The sequence below is a fragment of the Sturnus vulgaris genome, unplaced genomic scaffold, assembly GCF_052056855.1.
Source record: "Sturnus vulgaris isolate bStuVul1 unplaced genomic scaffold, bStuVul1.hap1 Scaffold_900, whole genome shotgun sequence".
In the NCBI taxonomy this organism is placed as follows: Eukaryota; Metazoa; Chordata; class Aves; order Passeriformes; family Sturnidae; genus Sturnus; species Sturnus vulgaris.
Genome location: NW_028276782.1, coordinates 11,125 through 39,115, shown reverse-complemented (window position 1 = coordinate 39,115; position 27,991 = coordinate 11,125). Strand labels below are relative to the sequence as shown.

Below are 27,991 nucleotides of genomic sequence, written 5' to 3'. Positions count from 1 at the left end.
AACATCGCAGCATCCTCTGTCAATGTGAAAGCATTTGTTCATCCTGTCTTGGAATGGCTGTCAATGTTGCCCTCTTCTGGATCACTTTTTTTTTTTTTTTTTTTTTTTTTTTTTTTTTTTTTTGACAATATGTTGCTAAATGTCAGGAAAATTAATCCACAAACACCAGCGGTTTATGTCCAAAAAGGAAACAGAGGAGTCCTTTTTGCTTTATTCGAATAAAGGGAGAGGCCATGGGACATTCCCCTGGGATCTCTCAAATTTTTGGAGGACGCAGCCTCCTTTTTATCCTATTTTCCCGGCCGCATTTCCCTCTCTCTTTTCCCATTGGCTGAGGTACTTGAGAGGCACAGACTTCCCGGAACGCCTGATACCTGAAATTCCCCTCTAATGTATAACCCTCCCTTTTAATTTTTAATTCTTATAGAATTCATCGTTTCCCCCCGTTGCTTCTTTCATCTTTCGATATCCAATTTCATTTATCAGCAGCCCTGCAGTTTGTTTGTAAAGGCAACTATCTCTTTCCATTCATCAATCAGTGGAATCCATCCCATTGTTTCTTTTATCTCTCAGTGCTAGCCTTATCTACAGGCTGATCCACAGCTCATTTGTAAAGACAAATTCAACATTCCTCTCAGCTAATAAATGAGAAGTTAGCTGAAAAAAGTAAAAACTGGATTTTTTTTTCCGGTGTGTGTCGGACAATACAGTGGAGAGAATTTGCGGGAGGATGATCGAGGATATCCTATTATAATATCGTTCTCGGCCATTTTACTATTTTAGATCATCAGTTGTATTCTGAAAGAAATCTATTTTAATGATATGTGTACGTTTGCACGAAGTTATAGTTAAATATAGCTTGCGGCTGGGCTCTTTAATGAATAGGGGTATTTTTGGTTTTAATTCAATATTTTATGCTTGTGGTGTGTAGTGTGCTGATTTATTTTTTAATGTTATTTACTACGTGCGCTTTTGTTTTTGAGTGAAGGTAACTTTCTGGATGGCTTTGTATTTGAGGCAGAATGAATTGAAGTAGGTTTTTAAAACTGATTTTTCATATGTACGATGGGGAGTTTAGTAGGGGCAGCTCTGATGGTGGGGGCTTGGTTGTTAATTTTATCAGACGGCTTTTGTTAGATACAGCTTTTAATTCTGGAAAGTTTTTTTTTCTAATGTCGTGCTTTGAAGGTGGTTTTCGAGGATGTATGGTATAGCTTTATTTTGTTTGTAGATGGTGTATGATAAGGGCTATGGTCTATTTATCTAATGCCATGTTTTTTCATTCAGGTGTTGATAAGGGAGTTCTTGAATGGCGTTTTGTGTTGTTTTTGTTTTTGGTGGGGCGTTGTTTTTAAAGGATACCTTGATAAGGTTTGCCGATGGCGTTCTAGGCTGTAGCATAAGGCATAGGGTAGTTTTTGAATTATTTTGTGGTGGCTTTGATTCTTGCCAGTATGTAGTGTTTGTTTGAGGTAATGCTGTGTAGCTAATTTCTGTTTTCTTATTAATATTAGAATTGGAGTGTTGTAGTATATGGGCTGTTATTATATCCTAGGGGTTCTATTTATTTGGTTTGATTGTTTTCTAGTTATGGATAATTTTTCTCAAAAAACCATTTTCAGAATTTCAGGCGTGACACAAAAGAACGCTCAGATTGCTGGAAGGGAAACGTGTGCCCAGATTGTCTCGAAGCAGTGCTGCTGTCGGTTCTCGTTCAGTTGTGTCTTCTGAAAATGAGACTGTTGTATTCATTGCGCTGTGCTAAACACTTGTCATTCTCCCAATGCCAGGAAACAGATGAAGCTTGAGGAAAGAGGAAGGAATTTGGAAGCGTACAAACAAGCTGAGAAGAGGTTCAGAGATCAGGGTGCTCACTGGCAGCAGGGGCTGGGGTTAGGGCTGAGCAGGAGCAAAGCCGGAGCACATCAACCTCACCTCGTGTTTTCTCGGGGGCTTTATGGCCCTGGCAAGAGAGAGATGTTCACTGATGAGTCCCAGGCCGAGCCGTGAGCACAGCATGTTGTGTTGGAGCTGGGGGTTTTTTTTTGAGACGTTCAGCAGCCACACTCTGTAGTCAAGAGTCCTGAGGTTTGTTGCTGCTCCACTTTCATCCTCATATCCAGCTTCCAGCCCTTTTCTTCTCTCTGTCCAGTGTGTCTTTTGTGTTCCTTTCTTGTCCTGTGTGCTCCCCATCCCATTCCCGTTCCCTACGGAGGGGGAGGGTGTGGAGACTGGGGGCTCCGACGTGGTTTGGGGCACCCCAAGGTCCCTGGGAAAGGGAGCCGGGCTGCGCTGGAGGAGCAGGTGAGTCGGGCATGGGGGGGGGGGGGGGGGGGGGGTCATGCTGGGTGCCAGAACATTGAGAGGGAGGGGTGGGTGTAGAATGCATGAAAAACAGAACCATAAAAAATACCTAAATATAGTCTAAAAGGAATGTTTAAATGCTTTTTATTTGGGTAGAGGCACGGTTTTTATAGCTAATATAAAAATAAAATATAAAGAATAGAAATAGATTGGTATACATGTAAAATATAATGAAATCTAAGTAGCAAATATCTATGAAAAATCTAGTGTATAACAGAAATAATGCAAATATAAGAATATGTATAAATATAAAATAGAGCTATGAGAATGGTAATAAGAATGGGGTAAAACATCAGTGAGAAATGGAAAAAAACCACATGAAAAATGGTGGGAAAATCAGTGAGAAATGGAGAAAAATCAGTGAAAAACGGGGGGGGGAATCTTTGAAAAATGGGGAAAAAAATCAGTGAGAAATGGGGGAAAAAAAATCCATGAAAAATGGGGGAATAAATCAGTGAGAAACGGGGAAAAGTGGGGGAAAAAATAATTGAGAAATGGGGAAAAAATCAGTGAGAAATGGGGGAAAAAATCCGTGACGAATGGCGGGAAAAGTCATTAAGAAATGGGGGAAAAATCAGTGAGAAACAGGGAAAAAAATCAATGAGAAATGGGGGAAAATTTGGGACAAAATCAGCGAGAAATGGGGGAAAAATCAGTGGTAAATGGGGGAAAAGTCGATGAAAAATGGGGGAATATTCAGTGAGAAATGGGGGGGGGGGGGGGCGGAAATCAGTGAGAAATGGGGAAAAAAAATCCATGGAAAACAGGCAAACAATCCATGGGCAATGGCGGGAACAGAGCGAGCTGTTGTTGCTCGTGCTGTGGTGGCCGATGCTGTGGGGAAAAAGTAAGTGAAAAATGGGGGCAATAATCAGTGATAAATGGGGAGAAAATCAGTGATTAATGGGCGGAAAAATGCATGAAAAATGGAAGGAAAAATTCAGAGAGAAATGGGGGCAAATATCAGTGATAAATGGGGAAAAAAAATCAGTGATTAATGGGGGGAAAAATGCATGGAAAATGGGGGGAAAATTCAGAGAGAAATGGGGGCAAAAATCAGTGAGCAATGGGGGGGAAAATCGGGAAATATCCATGGAAAAATGGGGGGAAAAAATCAGTGAGAAATGGGGGAAAAAATCAGTGAGAAATGGGGGAAACATCATGGTGAAATGGGGAAAAAAAATCTTTGATAAATTGGGGAAACAAATCATTGAGAAATGGGGGAAAAAAAAATCAGTGAGAAATGGGGAAAATGTGGGGAAAAATCCACGAAAATTGCGGGAAAAAATGCATGAAAAATTGGGGAAAAATCAGTAAGAAATGGGGGAAAAAATCCATGAAAAATGGCGGGAAAAATCAGATCGGCGATCGATAGCTAATGCGTGCCGATCGATTAGATCGGCGATCGATTGATCGCGCCTGCCGATCGATTAGATCGGCGATCGATTGCTAATGCCTGCCGATCGATTAGATCGGCGATCGATTGCTCGCGCCTGCCGATCGATTAGATCGGCGATCGATTGATCGCGCCTGCCGATCGATTAGATCGGCGATCGATTGCTAATGCCTGCCGATCGATTAGATCGGCGATCGATTGATCGCGCCTGCCGATCGATTAGATCGGCGATCGATTGCTAATGCCTGCCGATCGATTAGATCGGCGATCGATTGATCGCGCCTGCCGATCGATTAGATCGGCGATCGATTGCTAATGCCTGCCGATCGATTAGATCGGCGATCGATTGATCGCGCCTGCCGATCGATTAGATCGGCGATCGATTGCTAATGCCTGCCGATCGATTAGATTGGCGATCGATTGCTAATGCCTGCCGAGCGATTAGATCGGCGATCGATTGCTAATGCCTGCCGATCGATTAGATCGGCGATCGATTGATCGCGCCTGCCGATCGATTAGATCGGCGGTCGATTGCCAATGCCTGCCGATCGATTGCTAATGCACACTATTTGCACACTCCTTGCACACCCTTTGCACTCATACAGAGGCAGGAGGTTTCTCAGTTCTGGTCGGGGTTTTTTGGGGCGTTCATTCTGGGGGATTTCCTCAAGGATTGGGACACTCCTTGATTCCATCCCTTGCCTGTCTCCCAAGCGCCACCCTGTGGGCAGAGCGCGGTACTGCGCGCCTGCCTCTCCCAAGATGGCGGCTCGGGTGTCGCTCCCCGACCTTCTAACTCTGGCTGCAAAAGGAGGGGGGCACAGCAAGGAGCCCGCTCGCTCTAGTGGGATGCCTGCGCACGACGCCGACACCGATCCCACGGGTGCGATTTTCGGCGGCGTTTCCAATCGTGCGGACATCTCCTTCAGCCCGCTTCGGCCCGGGGGAGAGGGGCGGGGCCGCCAGCGATGGTCCCGGCGCAGCCCGGGCAGGCTCGGGGCGGAGCCGGGGCTTGGCGAGGCGGGGCACGGAGGTCCCGGGGACGGGACCGGGCGGGGCCGGGGCGGTGCTTTAGGGGCGGTCCCCAGTGGTCCCAGGCGGCACCGGGGGCGGGGCCGGGTGATCCCGGAGCGGCACCGAGCTGTGCTGGGGACGGTGCTGCAGGGGCGGTGCCGGGCCCGCCTCAGGGTGATTGAATGCCCAGAAATCGCCTCCTCTGCCCCGTGCTCACACTGAGCTGCGGGCTGCAGCGTGCTGTCGGAGCTCCGCACACAGCACGGATTTGGGCTTCCCCTCCTCTCAAACCCTCTCCCCCTTCTTCCTCCTCCTCATCTTCCTCTTTGTCCTCTGTCACTGCTGAGGCTCTGGAAAGAACTGAAATTCTGCAGGGAGAGATGTCCTCTCGTGGCCCCAGGGACTGCCTCGGCACGGGCCACGAGCGCCTCCGGCCCCTGCCTTCTCCTGCTTGAAAAGATCACCTGGAGCCCGAGCTCGGGGGGGTGAAATCAGCTGAAATCCAGGTAACTCTGTCAAGTGCCCCCCAGGGACATCGGCGGGGCTGGGGGATGAGGGTTTGAAACAGCAAATTCTTTGGAATATACACCTGTCCCTGTGCCGATGCTGCTGAGCTTCCTGCCACAGTATATCCCCACTCCATGAGGCGCTGTGAGGTTATGGCAGTGGGAATTGAGCAGGGAATTCGGGGCTATGGGCATAATTCACGGGAGCTAGCAAAGCTGACAGCCAACCCCAAATCGGGGCACAGCACAGAGAACAATCTGTGTGCTGCCCTGTCAGCTCAAGCTCCTGGGCTGGCAAGTATTGGGAGTTAAATGTATGGAATTACACAAATCACAGCAACTGGCATCACCCAGAGGGACAATCCAAGGCCCAAACAATTCCTCCACAGTCCACTCTGGGAAAAACACCCTGTGCCTGCCAGGAGCTCTGACCCTGCTTTTCCTACCAGCTCCTGAGCAGTGTCAGGGCCACCACGACGCCTTTAAAATCCAGATAAACCCCAAATCCTACACAGTGAATAATCCAAAGAAAGTACTGAATTGTTGTCATTAAAAGCTCAAAACTCATTAAGAATTCTATGACAACAGTGTAATGGACTCCCAGGAACCTCATGAATGCTCTCGGTTTCATTTTTGTGTATTTTTACTCCCTCATTTGGCAGCTTGTAAAACTTATCCTGGAATTCAGAGGTCAAGCAGGATCGACTTTGGATTGACCTTCACCTCTGTTCCCACTTTGTGCAAACACAACTCGTGCCCAGGTGGGTGAACTCATCACCTCAGCTTTTCACTCCAGAGTATCCCCTCCTTATTTCCCTGTAGATGAACTCAGATCCACTCCTCACCTCCACTGGTCATCCAAGCGTCCATTCTGTTCCCCACAGGCCCTGGTGGCCCCAGGGAGCTCCCTTGGCCTTTCTCCTGCCCCTCTGCAGCCCGAGGTCGCTACACAAACAGTTCTTGTGTCCCCTCTAAATGACCCCGGGTTTTCTGCTCAATGAATGGCATGACCCGTGCCCACTGCTCATGATTCACCCAACCAAAATCAAGAGCAAATGTTGCTTGGGCTTTAAGAACTTGAAATAACTCTGAAGCAAAAGAAATCACCTTTTTCTTCTGGTTTTTATTTTTATTTTTTCATTTAAGATGCTGGACTTGCCTCTGTGGATGTGTGCTGAGCTCTCACTGCAGGGGACTGTCAGGCCTGAATGGCTGTGAGTTCGTGTTCTTCTCAGTAGGGAATCAGAAATTATTCTTAGACCATAGAATTGTTTTCTGAAACCTTTCCCCTTTCCTCTTTGTGCCTTTGAATTTTTCAGCTGTTCCCTGTTGTCACTTCCCCTGCCTGACTTCTGTGCAGCTCCTAGCTGGGAAAAACTGGGAAAACTTAGGGGGTACAGAGGTGGAATTTTTGGCTGGATTTTTCTAACATTTCTAATTTTGCTGAACTTATTTCCCCAGTGAGAAGAGCACGAACTCACAGCCATGCAGGCCTGACAGTCACTGCGGGAAATCTGACACAGTATTAATAAGTAACCTTTCCTGAGAGCAGTCACCACCCCAGTCCTCCAGCCTTGTCAAATGTTTGCAATGAATGGACCCAAGTTCTAATCCTTAATCTAAATTTATGTCAGCTTTTGTTAGAAAGATACCGGACAGTAAATCATACAAGAGAATTTAAAAATTGCACAAAGAATAACAGGCCCAGACCAAACCCAACCGCCCCCATCACCGCTCCACCCCAATTTTGGGAGAAACAGTGATACAGTTTATAAATACTCTCCTTCCACACTATTCAGTCCTTCACCGCACATCCCCAGAGAGGAGTCCCTCAGACCTTGCTCCCCTGAACACCAGGAGAGCTGGAGTTTCACCCAGATCCCACATTCCCATGGCAGTTAATCCCAGCAGGGAGGCAAAGAGGAACCCTGCATCCTCTGACATAGCCCACAGCACGGGCAGCACCAGGAGCCCTCCAGGCTCAGACCTCTGGTGCTGAAGCCTCTGGGCTTTGGCTGATCAAACACCACAGCTCTTGGCAAAGATGGCAGGAGAGTCGTGATTCTTCCTGTCCTGAAAGAGAGGAGGAAAAGAAAATTAAGTCGACTGCAGAAGGATTCCAGCTCTCAACTTCTGCTCTGATTCCTCACTCTGGGGTTTTATCCATGACAAGTGACACCAATTCAGAGTGCCCTTTTCCAGCATTTTTATTCCTAACTATTAAAAGGATGCTCATTTCTCTTATTGTATTCTTTGCTTAATTTTATTAGCGGCATTTTCATCCCAGACCCCACTTGTCAGTTCTTCAATCCTTTAGCACTGGACTTGGCACAAAGGGATACCCGTGGTGCTGCATCACAAGAAATCCCAAAGAGAAACCCCTTCCAAACCTGACGGAGAAAGCTTTCAAGGCACTCCAGAACACAGACAGCTTTTCCTGCCTTGTCAGGCCACACCAATTCTGTCCCATCCACCTGAACTGTACAGGTGAGGAAAAGGCTTTCCTTGCTCCTCGGGAATCACTGTCTGAGACCACAGATGTCCATCCTGGGCAGCACCTGGAAACAACGTGGGAAAGGCAAAATGAGAGTGTTTTCTATCAGAAAATTACTACTACTAATAAAAATAACAATCAGAACTTCTGGACAAATTTAGTAACATCACTTTGATATGAGAAATACAGGCCATGCCCATCCTTGTAGCCCAGGTGAAAACAGGAAGGAGAACTAGAGGAAAAGCAGAGTCCCTTATTTGATCTCTGGACACAAACTGAGGCCTTTTCCCTGTGAAACCAAACTCACCCTTCCAGGGTTCCTGAGATCAGCTACGAGGAGGCTTTTGGCACTCCAAGAGCAGCTGGGTCACAGCTGGATGCGGCTTGGGTCTGGGAGACACCGTGCTCCTTCTGGAATTATAGCACGCAAATGCCTGCTCCTGGCCCCAGGCCCGGAGATAAAATCTGTGGGGTTTTTCCCTGTGCAACATTGTTCACCCCTCCCAGGTTCCTGAGATCTGCACAGAGGAGGCTTTGGGCACCCCAAAGGCAGCCAGGGTTACAGGTGGGGGCAGCTTGGGGCTGGGAGAAATCCTCATCCATTTGGAATTTTATCAGGCAGAAACCTGGCTGGGTGCACAGGTCTCTGGACACGACCAGTGGCCCTTTCCCCTGTGAAACAAAACTCACCCTGCCAGGCTCCTGAGACCACTTAGGAGGAGGGGTTTGACTCTCCAAGAGCAGTCGCAACGAGAGATGCTCACACAGAAGGCCATGCAGAAGAGGAAACGAGCGCACCCGCAGCCCCCCAAGGCGCGCCCCAACGCCCCAGACCCGGCACTGCCAGCTCGGGCAGTCCCATAAAGCATCCCCCGCCTCCGCAGCGGCGGGACAGGCGGGGCCCGGGGTCCCGAGGAAACCGAGCGTGCCCGGAGGCGCGGCAGGACGGCAGCGCAGCGCCGCCTGGCGGCGGAGCAGGAGAGCAGCGCCGGGCCCCATGGCAGTATCGGTACCCGTGCGCCCCCTGCTGTCCACGGCGATGCAGCGCCCGATGCCGAGTTCCACGCCCGTGTCGCCGAGGGAGAGGGGTACCGCTGGCTGGGGCCTCCCCGCCGACACGGACAGAAGCCGAAGCAGAAGCCCCGGTGCCATTGGCGGCCCCTACCCAGCGGGCCGGGCTCCGCCGGGCGCGCGGCCCCGCGCGGTATCGGGTCGTCCCGCTCCCGTCTTCGTCGCACCCGGGCCCTGCTCCTGGCATGAAGCGCGTCACCGCCCCGCGCCGTCCCGCCCCCCGCGCGTCATCGCGTGCGTTCGGCGGCCCGCCCCGGGGGCGGTGCCGGGGGCGCTACCCGGGGCGGTGCCGGGGCAGTGCCGGGGGCGGCACCGGGGGCGGTGCCGGGGCGGTGCCGGGGGCGTTCCCGGTCGCCGTGCCGGGGTAGCCCGGGGAGCGGTTCCGGGAGCGGTTCGGGGGGCGGTGCCGATTGCAGTCCCGGTCACTGTCCCCAGTCCCCGTCCCCAGTCCTGGTCCCGGTCCCAGTCCCCGGTTCCGGTCCCCGATCCTGGTCCCAGTCCCAGTTCCCCGTCCCGGAACCCGATCACGGTCCTGGTCCCAGTCCCCAATCCCGGTCCCGGTCCCTGTCTCCAGTCCCCGTCCCCGATCCCGGTTCCGGTCCCTGTCCCAGGTCCCCGTCCGCGATCCCGGTCCCTGTCCCATTTCCCCGTCCCGGTCCCCGATCCCAGTCCCGGTCCACGTCCCCGATCCCGATTTTTCCCCCCCTTTCACACTGATTTTTCCCCCGATTTATCAATGATTTTTTTCCCCATTTTTTCCCATTTCTCACTGATATTTTCCCCCATTTTTCAGGGATTTTTTTCCCCATTTCTCACTGATTTTTTTCCCCATTCTTCATGGAGTTTTCCCCCCGTTTTTCACTGATTTTTCCCCATTTCTCACTGACTTTTTCCCCATTTCCCCCCATTTCTCACTGATATTTTCCCCCATTTTTCATGGATTTTTTCCAGATTTATCCCCATTTCCCACTGATTTTTCCCCATTTTTCATGGACTTTTCCCCCCCGTTTCTTACTTATGTTTTTCCCCGATTTCTCATTGATTCCCCCCCCCCCCATTTCGCACTGATTTTTTACCCATTTTTCCCCATTTCTCACTGATTTCTTTCGCCATTTTTCATGGAATTTCCCCACCCATTTCTAACGGATTTTTTCCCCACTTTTCCCCATTTCTCACTGATTTTTCCCCCCATTCTTCAGGGATTTTTTTCCCCATTTCTCACTGATTTTTCCCCCCATTCTTCATGATTTACAGGATACTCTATCGTGAATGGAAAGCAATTAAAGGAAGGGGGGAGGTTACCAGCCACCTGGTCAGCTCAGACAGCAGAGCTGCACACGCTTGTGAGAGCCTGTGAATTATAGCAGGACAAGACATTAAATATATTTACTGATTCTAAATATGCATATGCGGTAATACATGCATTTGGAAAACTATGGGGAAAAAAAGAGGTTTATTAAGCTGCAGAAGAAAGAAGAAAAAAATTGGTTTACAAGGGATGGCAAGCAGTGGATACCAAAAGCTCTAGCCTTACAATTGTTAAAACAACTTCATTAAAGGAGTCGTTCTGTGCCTTCTTTGGGGTGAGGAAAAAAGGCTGAGGGGGGCTCCGACGTGGTTTGGGGCACCCCAAGGTCCCTGGGAGAGGGAGCCGGGCTGCGCTGGAGGAGCAGGTGAGTCGGGCATGGCGGGGGGTCATGGTGGGTGCCAGAACATTGAGAGGGGAGGGGTGGGTGTAGAATACATGAAAAACAGAACCTTAAAAAATAGCTAAATATAGTCTAAAAGGAATGTTTTATTGGCTTGTGTTTGGATAGAGGTAGGTTTTTTTATAGATACTGTAAATAGAAAAGATAAAGAATAAAAATATATAAGCAAATATAAGAAACCAATATATAAATATATTACATTACATTATATTATGTTATGAAAATAGAAATATATAAATATTCAGACTTTAAAAGGAATGTTTTATTGGTTTTATTTGGTTAGAGGAGGGTTTTTTGAAAATAATATAGGCAAAAATATACAAATATGCAAAAATAGATACTGACATAAAATTATTATAACTATATATGCATATATATGTAAGTATAAATCTATAGAAAAAAATATAAATATAAAATACATGTATGTAGTATATGTAATATAAATAATTTATCGATTTTAATATGTTATATTAAATAGTATGTTATAATAGAATGTAAATAGCATCTAGTATATTAATATACTAGTAAAAACTACATTAAATAGTATATAAATATAGAATTACACAATATAGACATATAAATCTACAGATATAAATATGAAAACTAAATAGAAAAATTATTCAAATATAATTTAAAATAATCGAGGTTTTGTTTCTATTTGGTTAGAGGCAGAGCTTTTAAAGAATAATATTAAAAACTATGAAACCTCCAAATATAGATGGATATAGATAAAATAGAAATAACATTAGTAATATAAATCTATGTATATAATGAATAATAAAATAATATTGTATATATGATAAATAGAATAGCAATTAAATTGAATATATGAAATATGTCTAGATTATGGACTAGAAATTAAATATTAAAAAATAGATGATTTCTATATATAAAAGGTTTTTTTTTCATTTGGTCAGAGGCAGGGCATTTTTAGTTTGGGTCGGGGTTTTTTTGGGGCGTTCATTGAGAGGATTTTATGACGGGTGGGGACTCTGGTGCTTGGAACTCTCTCCCTTCTCTGTCTGTCCCTGACAGGGCGGCAGTGCCGGCTGAGTTGGGCGGCAGTGCTGCCGCCGTGTGGACACAGGCGGGTACTGCACCGTGCCCCTCTCAGGATGGCGGAAGGGCCCGCGGGCCGGGACCCAGCCGTGCGGCAGCGCTCAAGATGGCGGCCTCTCTAGGACCCCGGCGGATAGGCGTTTACATAAAACGCCTGCCCGCGCCCAGCCGGCGCCCTCACGCCCGCGGCACGGGGACCGCGCGGGCCGTTGTCGGCACGCTCTGAAACGTCCGGGAAAATTGTCGGCGAGCGGATCGGCGTCGGCGATGTAATCAGGCATCTTATGCCTACACACCGGGGTCCTGATTTTTTCCCGCCCTTTCTGCCGCCATTTTTGGCAGGTCAGCCGGAGTGCCTCCCGAGGCGCCATTTTGAGAGTGCGGACACACTCAAGATGGCGGCCTCTCTAGGACCCCGGCGGATAGGCGTTTACATAAAACGCCTGTCCGCGCCCGCCGGCGCCCTCACGCCCGCGGCACCGCGGACCGCGCGGCCGTTGTCGGCACGCTCTGACACGCCGGGAAAATTGTCGGCGAGCGGATCGGCGTCGGCGATGTAATCAGGCATCTTATGCCTACACACCGGGGTCCTGATTTTTTTCCCCGCCTTTCTGTCGCCATTTTTGGCAGGTCAGGCGGGGTGCCGCCCCGAGCCGCCATTTTGAGAGTGCGGACACACTCAAGATGGCGGCCTGTCTAGGACCCCGGCGGATAGGCGTTTACATAAAACGCCTGCCCCGCGCCCGCCGGCGCCCTCACGCCCGCGGCACCGCGGACCGCGCGGCCGTTGTCAGCACGCTCTGAAACATCCGGGAAAATTGGCGGCGAGCGGATCGGCGTCGGCGATGTAATCAGGCATCTTATGCCTACACACCGGGGTCCTGATTTTTTCCCGCCCTTTCTGCCGCCATTTTTTGGCAGGTCAGCCGGGGTGCCGCCCGAGCCGCCATTTTGAGAGTGCGGACACACTCAAGATGGCGGCCTCTCTAGGACCCCGGCGGATAGGCGTTTACATAAAACGCCTGCCCGCGTTTCGCCGGCATAATAATAAATATGCATAAATATAAACATAGACATAAACATGCACAAACGTTAACCTGCATAGATATAAACATAAACATAAACATAAACATAAACATAAACATAAACATAAACAAAACATAAACATAAACATGCAAAACAATAATAATAAATATAAATAGAAATAGAAATAGAAATACAAACATTAATAAAATCAGTGAGAAAGGGGGTAAAATCAGTGAGAAATGGGGGGGAAAAACCATGAAAAATGATGGAAAAATCAGAGAGAAATGGGGGAAAAATCGGTGAGGAATGGGGAAAAAGATCAACGAAAAATTGGGAAAAATCAGTCAGAAGTGGGGGATAAAAATCAGTGAGAAATGGGGGGAAAAGTCGGTGAGAAATGGGAAAAAAGTCGGTGAGAAATGGGGAAAAAATCAGTGATTAATGGGCGGAAAATGCATGAAAAATGGGGGGAATAATTCAGAGAGAAATGGGGGCAAATATCAGTGAGAAATGGGGGGGAAAATCAGGAAATAGCCATGAAAATTGGGGGAAACATCCATGAAAAATGGCGGAAAAAATCAATGAAAATGGCGGAAAAAATCAGTGAGAAATGGGAAAATGGGGAAAAAGGAGTGATAAATGGGGGAAAAATCAGTGAGAAATGGGGAAAAATGGGGAAAAAATCCACGAAAAATGGGTGGAAAAATCCATGAAAAATCAACGGAAAAATCAGTGAGAAATGGGAAAACATCATGGTGAAATGGGCAAAAATCAGAGAGAAATGGGGAAAAATCATTGAAAATGGGGGATAAAAATCAGTGAGAAATGGGGGGAAAATGGGGAAAAACATCAGTGAGAAATGGGAAAAAAATCTTTGATAAATTGGGGCAAAAATCATTGAGAAATGGGGAAAATAATCAGTGAGAAATGGGGAAAATTTGGGAAAAATCCAGGAAAATTGCGGGAAAAAATGCTTGAAAAATGGCGGAAAAAATCCGAGAGAAAATCCCCGGGAATCCCCGGGAAAAACCCCCCGGAATCCCCGAGAAAATCCCCCGGAATTCCCCGGGAAAATCCCCCGGAATCCCCTGGAAAATCCCCCTGAATTCCCCGAGAAACTCATCCCGGAATCCCCGTGATAATCCGTCCGCTATCCCGAGAAAATCCCCCAGGAATCCCCAGAAAATCTCCCCGAAATCCCCGGATAATCTCCCCGGAATCCCCGAGAAAATCCCTCGGAATTCCCCGGGAAAATCCTCCCGGAATCCAAGAGAAAATCCTCCCGGAATCCACGAGAAAATCCGCCCGGAATCCCCGGGAAAATCCTCCAGAAATCCCCGAGAAAATCCCCCGGAGTCCCCGGGAAAATCAACCCGGAATCGCCGGGAAAATCCCCCCAGAATCCCCGAGAAAATCCCCGGAATTCCCTAGAAAATCGCCCCGGACTCCCCGAGAAATTTCCCCCCGGAATCCCCGGGAAAATAGCCCCCGGAATCCGCGAGAAAATCCCCCCGGAATCCACGCGAAAATCCCCCAGAAATCCCTGTGAAAGCCCCCCCGGAATCCCCAAGAAAATCTCCCCGGAATCCCCGAGAAAATTCGCCCGTAATACTCGGGAAAATATGCCCGAATCCCCTGAAAAACCCCCGAATCCCCTGGATAATCCCCCCGAATCCCCGATAAAATCCCCCTGGAATCTCCAGGAAAATGTCCGGGAATACGCGAGAAAATCCCCCGAATCCCCCTGGAAAATCCCCCCTGAATCCCCGAGAAAAACCCCCCTGAATCCCCGAGAAAATCCCCCCGGATTCCCCTGAAAATCCCTCGGAATCCCCGGGCAAATCTCCCCGGAATTCCCCGGGAAAATCCCCCGGAATCCCCGAGAAAATCCCCTAGAATTCCCGGGATAATCCCCCCGGAATCCCGAGAAAATCCCCCGCAATCGCTGAGAAAATCCCCCCGGAATCGCCGGAATAATCCCCTGGAATTCCCCGGGAAAATCATCCCGGAATCCCCGAGAATATCCCCCGTATCGCCGAGAAAACCCCCCCGGAATCCCCGGGAAAATCCCTCCGGACTCCCCGAAAAAATCCCCCGGAATCCCCGAGAAAATCCCCCGGAATTTCCCGGAAAATCACCCCGGAATCCCCGAGAAAATTCTCCCGAAATACTCGGCAAAATCCCCCAGGAATCCACGGAAATTCCCCGGAATCCAGGAGAAAATACCCCAGAATCCCATGAAAATCCCCCCCGGAATCTCCGAGAAATCCCCGGAATCCCCGCGAATATCCCCCCGGAATCCCCGGGAAAATCCCCATGAATTCCCCGGGAAAATAATCTCGGAATCCCCGAGAAAATCTCCCCGGAATCACCGAGATAATGGCCCCGGAATACCCGAGAACATCCCCCGGAATTGCCCGAGAAAATCATCTCGTAATCCCCGAGGAAATCCCCCCCGGAACACTCGGGAAAATCCCCCCGGAATTCCTCGTAAAATCACCCCGGATACCCCGGGAAAATCCCTCCGGACTCCCCGAAAAATTCCCCCCGGAATACTCGGGAAAATCCCCCCGGAATCCCCGAGAAAATCCACCCGGAATCCCCTGGAAAATCCACCGGGAATTCCCCGGGAAATTCCTCGCTGAAACCCCTGGAAAATCCCCCCGGAATCGCGGAGAAAATCCCCCGGAATTCCCCGGGAATATCCCCTCGGAATCCCCGGGAAAATCCCCCCGGACTCCCCGAAAAAATCCCCCACCGAAAAAATCCCCCGGAATACTCGGGAAAATCCTCCCGGAATTCCCGAGAAAATCCCCCGGAATTCCCTGAGAAAATCGCCCCGGAATCCCAGTGAAAATCCCCCCGGAATCCCCGTGAAAATCCCCCCGGAATCCCCGGGAAAATCCCCCAGGAATCCCCTGGAAAATCCCCCAGGTATCCCCGATAAAATCCCCCTGGAATCCCCTGGAAAATCCCCCTGGAATCGCGGGGAAAAAGCCCCCCGCATTTCCCGGGAAAAATCCCCCCGGAATCCCCGATAAAATCTCCCCGGAATCCCTGAGAAAATCCCCCCGGAATCCGCGAGAAAATATGCCCAGAATCCCCGATAAAATCCCCCCGGAATCCCCGGGAATATCCCCCAGGAATCCCCGATAAAATCCCCCCGAATCCCCCAGAAATTCCCCCCGGAATCCCCGACAAAATCCCCCCGGAATTCCCGACAAAATCCTCCCGGAATCCCCAGAAAATCCCCCGGAATTCCCGAGAAAATCCCCCCGGAATCCCCGGAAAATCCCCGCGGAATTCCGGTCCATTTCTGTAGGAGAATAGTTTGTAAGGATAGTGCAGAAGGCACTAGTTGCCAACGAGTTACAGCTGTACTGATTAGCAAGGAGTGGAAACAGCCTTGCCTGCCCAGTGAGGCTGGTTGTTATAAAAGCGTGGGTCAGCTGGCTGCCAGTTTCACTAAGCACAGCTCCAGCTGGAGGTGCAGAGCCTGCTGCAGTGTGGGCTGGAGCCTGCTGGCTGTGCTGCGAGGAGGAAGGGACACGTGGCCGTGCAAGGGATGGACAAGGTGAGAGGATGCTGTGTGTGGGACAGACAGGCTCAGGTGGCTGGGGAAGGGACAGGCTGGGGTTTAGCCAGTCGTACAGAGGAGAGGAGGAGTCGGTGCTGTGTGGAGCTGCCTGTGAGAAAAGGAGTCAGAGTTGCCTCAAAGAAATCTGTGGAGAGAAGGCATGAAAAGTGTGTAATGAAAGACTCATGTTGGTGCCTGTCATGTCTGTCTTGATATAATTGCTACACGTTTTCTCGGAATGCTTGAATTTAGACATAAAATGAAAACTTTATTGTAAGAAAGGAATGCATTTCTCACCAAAGTGGTGTAGGGTGGGGGATCACAACTCCCAGATGGCCTGGAAGCGGAACGGCCACAGGGGTTACTGTAACTGGGCCTCCAGTACCAAAGCCCCAGTGGGTTTAAAGGCTAGAGCTGGGCTGGGATTAGCACGGGCTATGCAGCTGGGCTCATGCACAGGTCTGTCAGCACTCCTACCCGAGGACAGTCCCTCACCTAGGGAGAGGTTCTAGGCCTGGAGATGAGGCTGAGTTTGGGAAGGGTGATGAGGACATGGTTAGGGAGGGATGTAAATGCATATCAAAAGACTTAATTTTGAGGGGTGGCAAGCATTAGCTATAAAACAGTAAGTATTTACAGCTAAAGGCTGGAGGTGGGGGCTGTCTGAGGAGGAGAGGACTGTTTAAGGCTGAAGATGGAAGAGAAACCTTGGTGAAGCTTTTGCGTTAGAAACGGCCTCACCTGCCAAATCAGATTTTTGTCTTCAGGATTGCATGAGTGAGGATGCCACAGCCAAGGAAAAGGTTCAGGTTTGGGAGGCAAAGGCGAGTTAGGCAGGGCTGCAGGGCTGGGGCTTGGCTGTTTCCATACTGCTCAGGGCAGCAAAGGGTAGCTGGCTCACTGGGCCTTGGATCTAGAACTCTTTCTGGAACAAGGTGGAGAGCTGAGGTTCATGCAAGGAAGGGGCCAGGAATTCTTTGTCTGACTGGAAAATGCCAGAGGGGCAGTGTGTGACTCGGATAGGATGATATGTTCGTCTGGCGAGAGTCACAAAAGAATATTTTGGTTTACTGATAACTGGGCAGCTCAGAAGTTACTACTTGACTTAGTTGCTGCTCCCATCTGTTGCACACATAAACAGAGCAAAGCAGACGAATTCTCTCGGAGCCTGAGGTCTTTGACTGGCCCTCCAAAAATGCTGCCCGCTAAAAAAACAGACGTGGGGGAGGAAAGTTGTCAGATACAATAGAGCAAGAAAAGGCCACGGGCTTCAAAGTGCCCTCCAGCAGACCACGGAAGTGACGTGTCTGGAAGTGAAACCAGCAGTCTGCTTCCCCAGCCTCCTGGAAGCCTCTAACAGCTACACAGGCAGTGAGGGGAGAGAACAATTCAACCTAAAAATAATTTTCAGTAGCGTTCTGCACTGCTGTTAAAAATACTGCAACCAGGGAATGTGGTGTGGTGATAACTATTAGGCCTGTAAGTCTGGTAACTGGGGCTTTTAGCTCAAACATCTCGGTATGGCTACTTTGAGCCTTGTAAAAGCTGCGTTAAGTCCAATTTCTTGGGTAGTTCTACTAGCTCTAGCCTTGCTTTTCATCCCCTCAGTAACAAAGCAACTCCCTCTCGAGAATGTTATTTACTTTCCATATGATGTGCCTACCGATTTCTGGAATTGCAAATGTCTTTGGATACATGCGTAAATTGAAGTTTCAAGAAAGCTGTCAAGCTAAAACAAAGGCTTGCCATAATGCAGAAGAAAATGTTTTATGGAAGAACTGAGAGGTCCCTACCTGGGCATAGAATTTGCTATACGAAGGTGTGTTCCAAACGGATCTGCCATCTAAACAAGCAGAAAAATAGTTGGAATGTAGTGAGTTCAATTTAACTATTGCTAGAAATAGGAATTATTAGCAGAGCTTGGAGCATGATATCACTAGCAGCAGTAAGACGCTTTTAGCTTGCTTCTCATAAATTACTTGTAAAAAGCATTTGTACCTAGTGTGTAGCAATTAATATTTCCCCATTTTCTTCCCCCCCGCCCCCCAGTCTCAGGTACTCCTTTTATTTTACCCTTTTCTGTCTTGTAACATCATCTTCCTTTATTTTATTCTATCTTCTGTTCTCAGAACATCGCAGCATCCTCTGTCAATGTGAAAGCATTTGTTCATCCTGTCTTGGAATGGCTGTCAATGTTGCCCTCTTCTGGATCACTTTTTTTTTTTTTTTTTTTTTTTTTTTTTTTTTTTTTTTTTGACAATATGTTGCTAAATGTCAGGAAAATTAATCCACAAACACCAGCGGTTTATGTCCAAAAAGGAAACAGAGGAGTCCTTTTTGCTTTATTCGAATAAAGGGAGAGGCCATGGGACATTCCCCTGGGATCTCTCAAATTTTTGGAGGACGCAGCCTCCTTTTTATCCTATTTTCCCGGCCGCATTTCCCTCTCTCTTTTCCCATTGGCTGAGGTACTTGAGAGGCACAGACTTCCCGGAACGCCTGATACCTGAAATTCCCCTCTAATGTATAACCCTCCCTTTTAATTTTTAATTCTTATAGAATTCATCGTTTCCCCCCGTTGCTTCTTTCATCTTTCGATATCCAATTTCATTTATCAGCAGCCCTGCAGTTTGTTTGTAAAGGCAACTATCTCTTTCCATTCATCAATCAGTGGAATCCATCCCATTGTTTCTTTTATCTCTCAGTGCTAGCCTTATCTACAGGCTGATCCACAGCTCATTTGTAAAGACAAATTCAACATTCCTCTCAGCTAATAAATGAGAAGTTAGCTGAAAAAAGTAAAAACTGGATTTTTTTTTCCGGTGTGTGTCGGACAATACAGTGGAGAGAATTTGCGGGAGGATGATCGAGGATATCCTATTATAATATCGTTCTCGGCCATTTTACTATTTTAGATCATCAGTTGTATTCTGAAAGAAATCTATTTTAATGATATGTGTACGTTTGCACGAAGTTATAGTTAAATATAGCTTGCGGCTGGGCTCTTTAATGAATAGGGGTATTTTTGGTTTTAATTCAATATTTTATGCTTGTGGTGTGTAGTGTGCTGATTTATTTTTTAATGTTATTTACTACGTGCGCTTTTGTTTTTGAGTGAAGGTAACTTTCTGGATGGCTTTGTATTTGAGGCAGAATGAATTGAAGTAGGTTTTTAAAACTGATTTTTCATATGTACGATGGGGAGTTTAGTAGGGGCAGCTCTGATGGTGGGGGCTTGGTTGTTAATTTTATCAGACGGCTTTTGTTAGATACAGCTTTTAATTCTGGAAAGTTTTTTTTTCTAATGTCGTGCTTTGAAGGTGGTTTTCGAGGATGTATGGTATAGCTTTATTTTGTTTGTAGATGGTGTATGCTAAGGGCTATGGTCTATTTATCTAATGCCATGTTTTTTTCATTCAGGTGTTGATAAGGGAGTTCTTGAATGGCGTTTTGTGTTGTTTTTGTTTTTGGTGGGGCGTTGTTTTTAAAGGATACCTTGATAAGGTTTGCCGATGGCGTTCTAGGCTGTAGCATAAGGCATAGGGTAGTTTTTGAATTATTTTGTGGTGGCTTTGATTCTTGCCAGTATGTAGTGTTTGTTTGAGGTAATGCTGTGTAGCTAATTTCTGTTTTCTTATTAATATTAGAATTGGAGTGTTGTAGTATATGGGCTGTTATTATATCCTAGGGGTTCTATTTATTTGGTTTGATTGTTTTCTAGTTATGGATAATTTTTCTCAAAAAACCATTTTCAGAATTTCAGGCGTGACACAAAAGAACGCTCAGATTGCTGGAAGGGAAACGTGTGCCCAGATTGTCTCGAAGCAGTGCTGCTGTCGGTTCTCGTTCAGTTGTGTCTTCTGAAAATGAGACTGTTGTATTCATTGCGCTGTGCTAAACACTTGTCATTCTCCCAATGCCAGGAAACAGATGAAGCTTGAGGAAAGAGGAAGGAATTTGGAAGCGTACAAACAAGCTGAGAAGAGGTTCAGAGATCAGGGTGCTCACTGGCAGCAGGGGCTGGGGTTAGGGCTGAGCAGGAGCAAAGCCGGAGCACATCAACCTCACCTCGTGTTTTCTCGGGGGCTTTATGGCCCTGGCAAGAGAGAGATGTTCACTGATGAGTCCCAGGCCGAGCCGTGAGCACAGCATGTTGTGTTGGAGCTGGGGGTTTTTTTTTGAGACGTTCAGCAGCCACACTCTGTAGTCAAGAGTCCTGAGGTTTGTTGCTGCTCCACTTTCATCCTCATATCCAGCTTCCAGCCCTTTTCTTCTCTCTGTCCAGTGTGTCTTTTGTGTTCCTTTCTTGTCCTGTGTGCTCCCCATCCCATTCCCGTTCCCTACGGAGGGGGGAGGGTGTGGAGACTGGGGGCTCCGACGTGGTTTGGGGCACCCCAAGGTCCCTGGGAAAGGGAGCCGGGCTGCGCTGGAGGAGCAGGTGAGTCGGGCATGGGGGGGGGGGGGGGGGGGGGGGTCATGCTGGGTGCCAGAACATTGAGAGGGAGGGGTGGGTGTAGAATGCATGAAAAACAGAACCATAAAAAATACCTAAATATAGTCTAAAAGGAATGTTTAAATGCTTTTTATTTGGGTAGAGGCACGGTTTTTATAGCTAATATAAAAATAAAATATAAAGAATAGAAATAGATTGGTATACATGTAAAATATAATGAAATCTAAGTAGCAAATATCTATGAAAAATCTAGTGTATAACAGAAATAATGCAAATATAAGAATATGTATAAATATAAAATAGAGCTATGAGAATGGTAATAAGAATGGGGTAAAACATCAGTGAGAAATGGAAAAAAACCACATGAAAAATGGTGGGAAAATCAGTGAGAAATGGAGAAAAATCAGTGAAAAACGGGGGGGGGAATCTTTGAAAAATGGGGAAAAAAATCAGTGAGAAATGGGGGAAAAAAAATCCATGAAAAATGGGGGAATAAATCAGTGAGAAACGGGGAAAAGTGGGGGAAAAAATAATTGAGAAATGGGGAAAAAATCAGTGAGAAATGGGGGAAAAAATCCGTGACGAATGGCGGGAAAAGTCATTAAGAAATGGGGGAAAAATCAGTGAGAAACAGGGAAAAAAATCAATGAGAAATGGGGGAAAATTTGGGACAAAATCAGCGAGAAATGGGGGAAAAATCAGTGGTAAATGGGGGAAAAGTCGATGAAAAATGGGGGAATATTCAGTGAGAAATGGGGGGGGGGGGGCGGAAATCAGTGAGAAATGGGGAAAAAAATCCATGGAAAACAGGCAAACAATCCATGGGCAATGGCGGGAACAGAGCGAGCTGTTGTTGCTCGTGCTGTGGTGGCCGATGCTGTGGGGAAAAAGTAAGTGAAAAATGGGGGCAATAATCAGTGATAAATGGGGAGAAAATCAGTGATTAATGGGCGGAAAAATGCATGAAAAATGGAAGGAAAAATTCAGAGAGAAATGGGGGCAAATATCAGTGATAAATGGGGAAAAAAAATCAGTGATTAATGGGGGGAAAAATGCATGGAAAATGGGGGGAAAATTCAGAGAGAAATGGGGGCAAAAATCAGTGAGCAATGGGGGGGAAAATCGGGAAATATCCATGGAAAAATGGGGGGAAAAAATCAGTGAGAAATGGGGAAAAAAATCAGTGAGAAATGGGGGAAACATCATGGTGAAATGGGGAAAAAAAATCTTTGATAAATTGGGGAAACAAATCATTGAGAAATGGGGGAAAAAAAATCAGTGAGAAATGGGGAAAATGTGGGGAAAAATCCACGAAAATTGCGGGAAAAAATGCATGAAAAATTGGGGAAAAATCAGTAAGAAATGGGGGAAAAAATCCATGAAAAATGGCGGGAAAAATCAGATCGGCGATCGATAGCTAATGCGTGCCGATCGATTAGATCGGCGATCGATTGATCGCGCCTGCCGATCGATTAGATCGGCGATCGATTGCTAATGCCTGCCGATCGATTAGATCGGCGATCGATTGATCGCGCCTGCCGATCGATTAGATCGGCGATCGATTGCTAATGCCTGCCGATCGATTAGATCGGCGATCGATTGCTAATGCCTGCCGATCGATTAGATCGGCGATCGATTGATCGCGCCTGCCGATCGATTAGATCGGCGATCGATTGATCGCGCCTGCCGATCGATTAGATCGGCGATCGATTGCTAATGCCTGCCGATCGATTAGATCGGCGATCGATTGATCGCGCCTGCCGATCGATTAGATCGGCGATCGATTGCTAATGCCTGCCGATCGATTAGATCGGCGATCGATTGATCGCGCCTGCCGATCGATTAGATCGGCGATCGATTGCTAATGCCTGCCGATCGATTAGATCGGCGATCGATTGATCGCGCCTGCCGATCGATTAGATCGGCGATCGATTGATCGCACCTGCCGATCGATTAGATCGGCGATCGATTGCTAATGCCTGCCGATCGATTAGATCGGCGATCGATTGCTAATGCCTGCCGATCGATTAGATCGGCGATCGATTGATCGCGCCTGCCGATCGATTAGATCGGCGATCGATTGCTAATGCCTGCCGATCGATTAGATCGGCGATCGATTGATCGCGCCTGCCGATCGATTAGATCGGCGATCGATTGCTAATGCCTGCCGATCGATTAGATCGGCGATCGATTGATCGCGCCTGCCGATCGATTAGATCGGCGATCGATTGATCGCGCCTGCCGATCGATTAGCTCGGCGATCGATTGCTAATGCCTGCCGATCGATTAGATCGGCGATCGATTGATCGCGCCTGCCGATCGATTAGATCGGCGATCGCTTTCCAATGCCTGCCGATCGATTGCTAATGCACACTATTTGCACACTCCTTGCACACCCTTTGCACTCATACAGAGGCAGGAGGTTTCTCAGTTCTGGTCGGGGTTTTTTGGGGCGTTCATTCTGGGGGATTTCCTCAAGGATTGGGACACTCCTTGATTCCATCCCTTGCCTGTCTCCCAAGCGCCACCCTGTGGGCAGAGCGCGGTACTGCGCGCCTGCCTCTCCCAAGATGGCGGCTCGGGTGTCGCTCCCCGACCTTCTAACTCTGGCTGCAAAAGGAGGGGGGCACAGCAAGGAGCCCGCTCGCTCTAGTGGGATGCCTGCGCACGACGCCGACACCGATCCCACGGGTGCGATTTTCGGCGGCGTTTCCAATCGTGCGGACATCTCCTTCAGCCCGCTTCGGCCCGGGGGAGAGGGGCGGGGCCGCCAGCGATGGTCCCGGCGCAGCCCGGGCAGGCTCGGGGCGGAGCCGGGGCTTGGCGAGGCGGGGCACGGAGGTCCCGGGGACGGGACCGGGCGGGGCCGGGGCGGTGCTTTAGGGGCGGTCCCCAGTGGTCCCGGGCGGCACCGGGGCCGGGGCCGGGTGATCCCGGAGCGGCACCGAGCTCTGCTGGGGACGGTGCTGCAGGGGCGGTGCCGGGCCCGCCTCAGGGTGATTGAATGCCCAGAAATCGCCTCCTCTGCCCCGTGCTCACACTGAGCTGCGGGCTGCAGCGTGCTGTCGGAGCTCCGCACACAGCACGGATTTGGGCTTCCCCTCCTCTCAAACCCTCTCCCCCTTCTTCCTCCTCCTCATCTTCCTCTTTGTCCTCTGTCACTGCTGAGGCTCTGGAAAGAACTGAAATTCTGCAGGGAGAGATGTCCTCTCGTGGCCCCAGGGACTGCCTCGGCACGGGCCACGAGCGCCTCCGGCCCCTGCCTTCTCCTGCTTGAAAAGATCACCTGGAGCCCGAGCTCGGGGGGGTGAAATCAGCTGAAATCCAGGTAACTCTGTCAAGTGCCCCCCAGGGACATCGGCGGGGCTGGGGGATGAGGGTTTGAAACAGCAAATTCTTTGGAATATACACCTGTCCCTGTGCCGATGCTGCTGAGCTTCCTGCCACAGTATATCCCCACTCCATGAGGCGCTGTGAGGTTATGGCAGTGGGAATTGAGCAGGGAATTCGGGGCTATGGGCATAATTCACGGGAGCTAGCAAAGCTGACAGCCAACCCCAAATCGGGGCACAGCACAGAGAACAATCTGTGTGCTGCCCTGTCAGCTCAAGCTCCTGGGCTGGCAAGTATTGGGAGTTAAATGTATGGAATTACACAAATCACAGCAACTGGCATCACCCAGAGGGACAATCCAAGGCCCAAACAATTCCTCCACAGTCCACTCTGGGAAAAACACCCTGTGCCTGCCAGGAGCTCTGACCCTGCTTTTCCTACCAGCTCCTGAGCAGTGTCAGGGCCACCACGACGCCTTTAAAATCCAGATAAACCCCAAATCCTACACAGTGAATAATCCAAAGAAAGTACCGAATTGTTGTCATTAAAAGCTCAAAACTCATTAAGAATTCTATGACAACAGTGTAATGGACTCCCAGGAACCTCATGAATGCTCTCGGTTTCATTTTTGTGTATTTTTACTCCCTCATTTGGCAGCTTGTAAAACTTATCCTGGAATTCAGAGGTCAAGCAGGATCGACTTTGGATTGACCTTCACCTCTGTTCCCACTTTGTGCAAACACAACTCGTGCCCAGGTGGGTGAACTCATCACCTCAGCTTTTCACTCCAGAGTATCCCCTCCTTATTTCCCTGTAGATGAACTCAGATCCACTCCTCACCTCCACTGGTCATCCAAGCGTCCATTCTGTTCCCCACAGGCCCTGGTGGCCCCAGGGAGCTCCCTTGGCCTTTCTCCTGCCCCTCTGCAGCCCGAGGTCGCTACACAAACAGTTCTTGTGTCCCCTCTAAATGACCCCGGGTTTTCTGCTCAATGAATGGCATGACCCGTGCCCACTGCTCATGATTCACCCAACCAAAATCAAGAGCAAATGTTGCTTGGGCTTTAAGAACTTGAAATAACTCTGAAGCAAAAGAAATCACCTTTTTCTTCTGGTTTTTATTTTTATTTTTTCATTTAAGATGCTGGACTTGCCTCTGTGGATGTGTGCTGAGCTCTCACTGCAGGGGACTGTCAGGCCTGAATGGCTGTGAGTTCGTGTTCTTCTCAGTAGGGAATCAGAAATTATTCTTAGACCATAGAATTGTTTTCTGAAACCTTTCCCCTTTCCTCTTTGTGCCTTTGAATTTTTCAGCTGTTCCCTGTTGTCACTTCCCCTGCCTGACTTCTGTGCAGCTCCTAGCTGGGAAAAACTGGGAAAACTTAGGGGGTACAGAGGTGGAATTTTTGGCTGGATTTTTCTAACACTTCTAATTTTGCTGAACTTATTTCCCCAGTGAGAAGAGCACGAACTCACAGCCATGCAGGCCTGACAGTCACTGCGGGAAATCTGACACAGTATTAATAAGTAACCTTTCCTGAGAGCAGTCACCACCCCAGTCCTCCAGCCTTGTCAAATGTTTGCAATGAATGGACCCAAGTTCTAATCCTTAATCTAAATTTATGTCAGCTTTTGTTAGAAAGATACCGGACAGTAAATCATACAAGAGAATTTAAAAATTGCACAAAGAATAACAGGCCCAGACCAAACCCAACCACCCCCATCACCGCTCCACCCCAATTTTGGGAGAAACAGTGATACAGTTTATAAATACTCTCCTTCCACACTATTCAGTCCTTCACCGCACATCCCCAGAGAGGAGTCCCTCAGACCTTGCTCCCCTGAACACCAGGAGAGCTGGAGTTTCACCCAGATCCCACATTCCCATGGCAGTTAATCCCAGCAGGGAGGCAAAGAGGAACCCTGCATCCTCTGACATAGCCCACAGCACGGGCAGCACCAGGAGCCCTCCAGGCTCAGACCTCTGGTGCTGAAGCCTCTGGGCTTTGGCTGATCAAACACCACAGCTCTTGGCAAAGATGGCAGGAGAGTCGTGATTCTTCCTGTCCTGAAAGAGAGGAGGAAAAGAAAATTAAGTCGACTGCAGAAGGATTCCAGCTCTCAACTTCTGCTCTGATTCCTCACTCTGGGGTTTTATCCATGACAAGTGACACCAATTCAGAGTGCCCTTTTCCAGCATTTTTATTCCTAACTATTTCAGACATTAAAAGGATGCTCATTTCTCTTATTGTATTCTTTGCTTAATTTTATTAGAGGCATTTTCATCCCAGACCCCACTTGTCAGTTCTTCAATCCTTTAGCACTGGACTTGGCACAAAGGGATACCCGTGGTGCTGCATCACAAGAAATCCCAAAGAGAAACCCCTTCCAAACCTGACGGAGAAAGCTTTCAAGGCACTCCAGAACACAGACAGCTTTTCCTGCCTTGTCAGGCCACACCAATTCTGTCCCATCCACCTGAACTGTGCAGGTGAGGAAAAGGCTTTCCTTGCTCCTCGGGAATCACTGTCTGAGACCACAGATGTCCATCCTGGGCAGCACCTGGAAACAACGTGGGAAAGGCAAAATGAGAGTGTTTTCTATCAGAAAATTACTACTACTAATAAAAATAACAATCAGAACTTCTGGACAAATTTAGTAACATCACTTTGATATGAGAAATACAGGCCATGCCCATCCTTGTAGCCCAGGTGAAAACAGGAAGGAGAACTAGAGGAAAAGCAGAGTCCCTTATTTGATCTCTGGACACAAACTGAGGCCTTTTCCCTGTGAAACCAAACTCACCCTTCCAGGGTTCCTGAGATCAGCTACGAGGAGGCTTTTGGCACTCCAAGAGCAGCTGGGTCACAGCTGGATGCGGCTTGGGTCTGGGAGACACCGTGCTCCTTCTGGAATTATAGCACGCAAATGCCTGCTCCTGGCCCCAGGCCCGGAGATAAAATCTGTGGGGTTTTTCCCTGTGCAACATTGCTCACCCCTCCCAGGTTCCTGAGATCTGCACAGAGGAGGCTTTGGGCACCCCAAAGGCAGCCAGGGTTACAGGTGGGGGCAGCTTGGGGCTGGGAGAAATCCTCATCCATTTGGAATTTTATCAGGCAGAAACCTGGCTGGGTGCACAGGTCTCTGGACACGACCAGTGGCCCTTTCCCCTGTGAAACAAAACTCACCCTGCCAGGCTCCTGAGACCACTTAGGAGGAGGGGTTTGACTCTCCAAGAGCAGTCGCAACGAGAGATGCTCACACAGAAGGCCATGCAGAAGAGGAAACGAGCGCACCCGCAGCCCCCCAAGGCGCGCCCCAACGCCCCAGACCCGGCACTGCCAGCTCGGGCAGTCCCATAAAGCATCCCCCGCCTCCGCAGCGGCGGGACAGGCGGGGCCCGGGGTCCCGAGGAAACCGAGCGTGCCCGGAGGCGCGGCAGGACGGCAGCGCAGCGCCGCCTGGCGGCGGAGCAGGAGAGCAGCGCCGGGCCCCATGGCAGTATCGGTACCCGTGCGCCCCCTGCTGTCCGCGGCGATGCAGCGCCCGATGCCGAGTTCCACGCCCGCGTCGCCGAGGGAGAGGGGTACCGCTGGCTGGGGCCTCCCCGCCGACACGGACAGAAGCCGAAGCAGAAGCCCCGGTGCCATTGGCGGCCCCTACCCAGCGGGCCGGGCTCCGCCGGGCGCGCGGCCCCGCGCGGTATCGGGTCGGCCCGCTCCCGTCTTCGTCGCACCCGGCCCTGCTCCTGGCATGAAGCGCGTCACCGCCCCGCGCCGTCCCGCCCCCCGCGCGTCATCGCGTGCGTTCGGCGGCCCGCCCCGGGGGCGGTGGCGGGGGCGCTACCCGGGGCGGTGCCGGGGCAGTGCCGGGGGCGGCACCGGGGGCGGTGCCGGGGCGGTGCCGGGGGCGTTCCCGGTCGCCGTGCCGGGGTAGCCCGGGGAGCGGTTCCGGGAGCGGTTCGGGGGGCGGTGCCGATTGCAGTCCCG

The 27,991-nt window shown here is 49.3% G+C and overlaps 1 long non-coding RNA gene across 1 annotated transcript; it reads right to left on the bottom strand.

Annotated features, from left to right (window-relative positions):
- Positions 1–6,383: 6,383 nt before the first annotated feature.
- LOC148217243 (uncharacterized) lies at positions 6,384–9,060 on the bottom strand. Its single transcript, XR_015801132.1, has 3 exons — positions 8,940–9,060; positions 7,671–7,838; positions 6,384–7,353 (listed from the first exon to the last, which is right to left on the bottom strand). It is a non-coding gene; the product is annotated as an uncharacterized LOC148217243 (long non-coding RNA).
- Between the last annotated feature and the right edge of the window lie 18,931 nt (positions 9,061–27,991).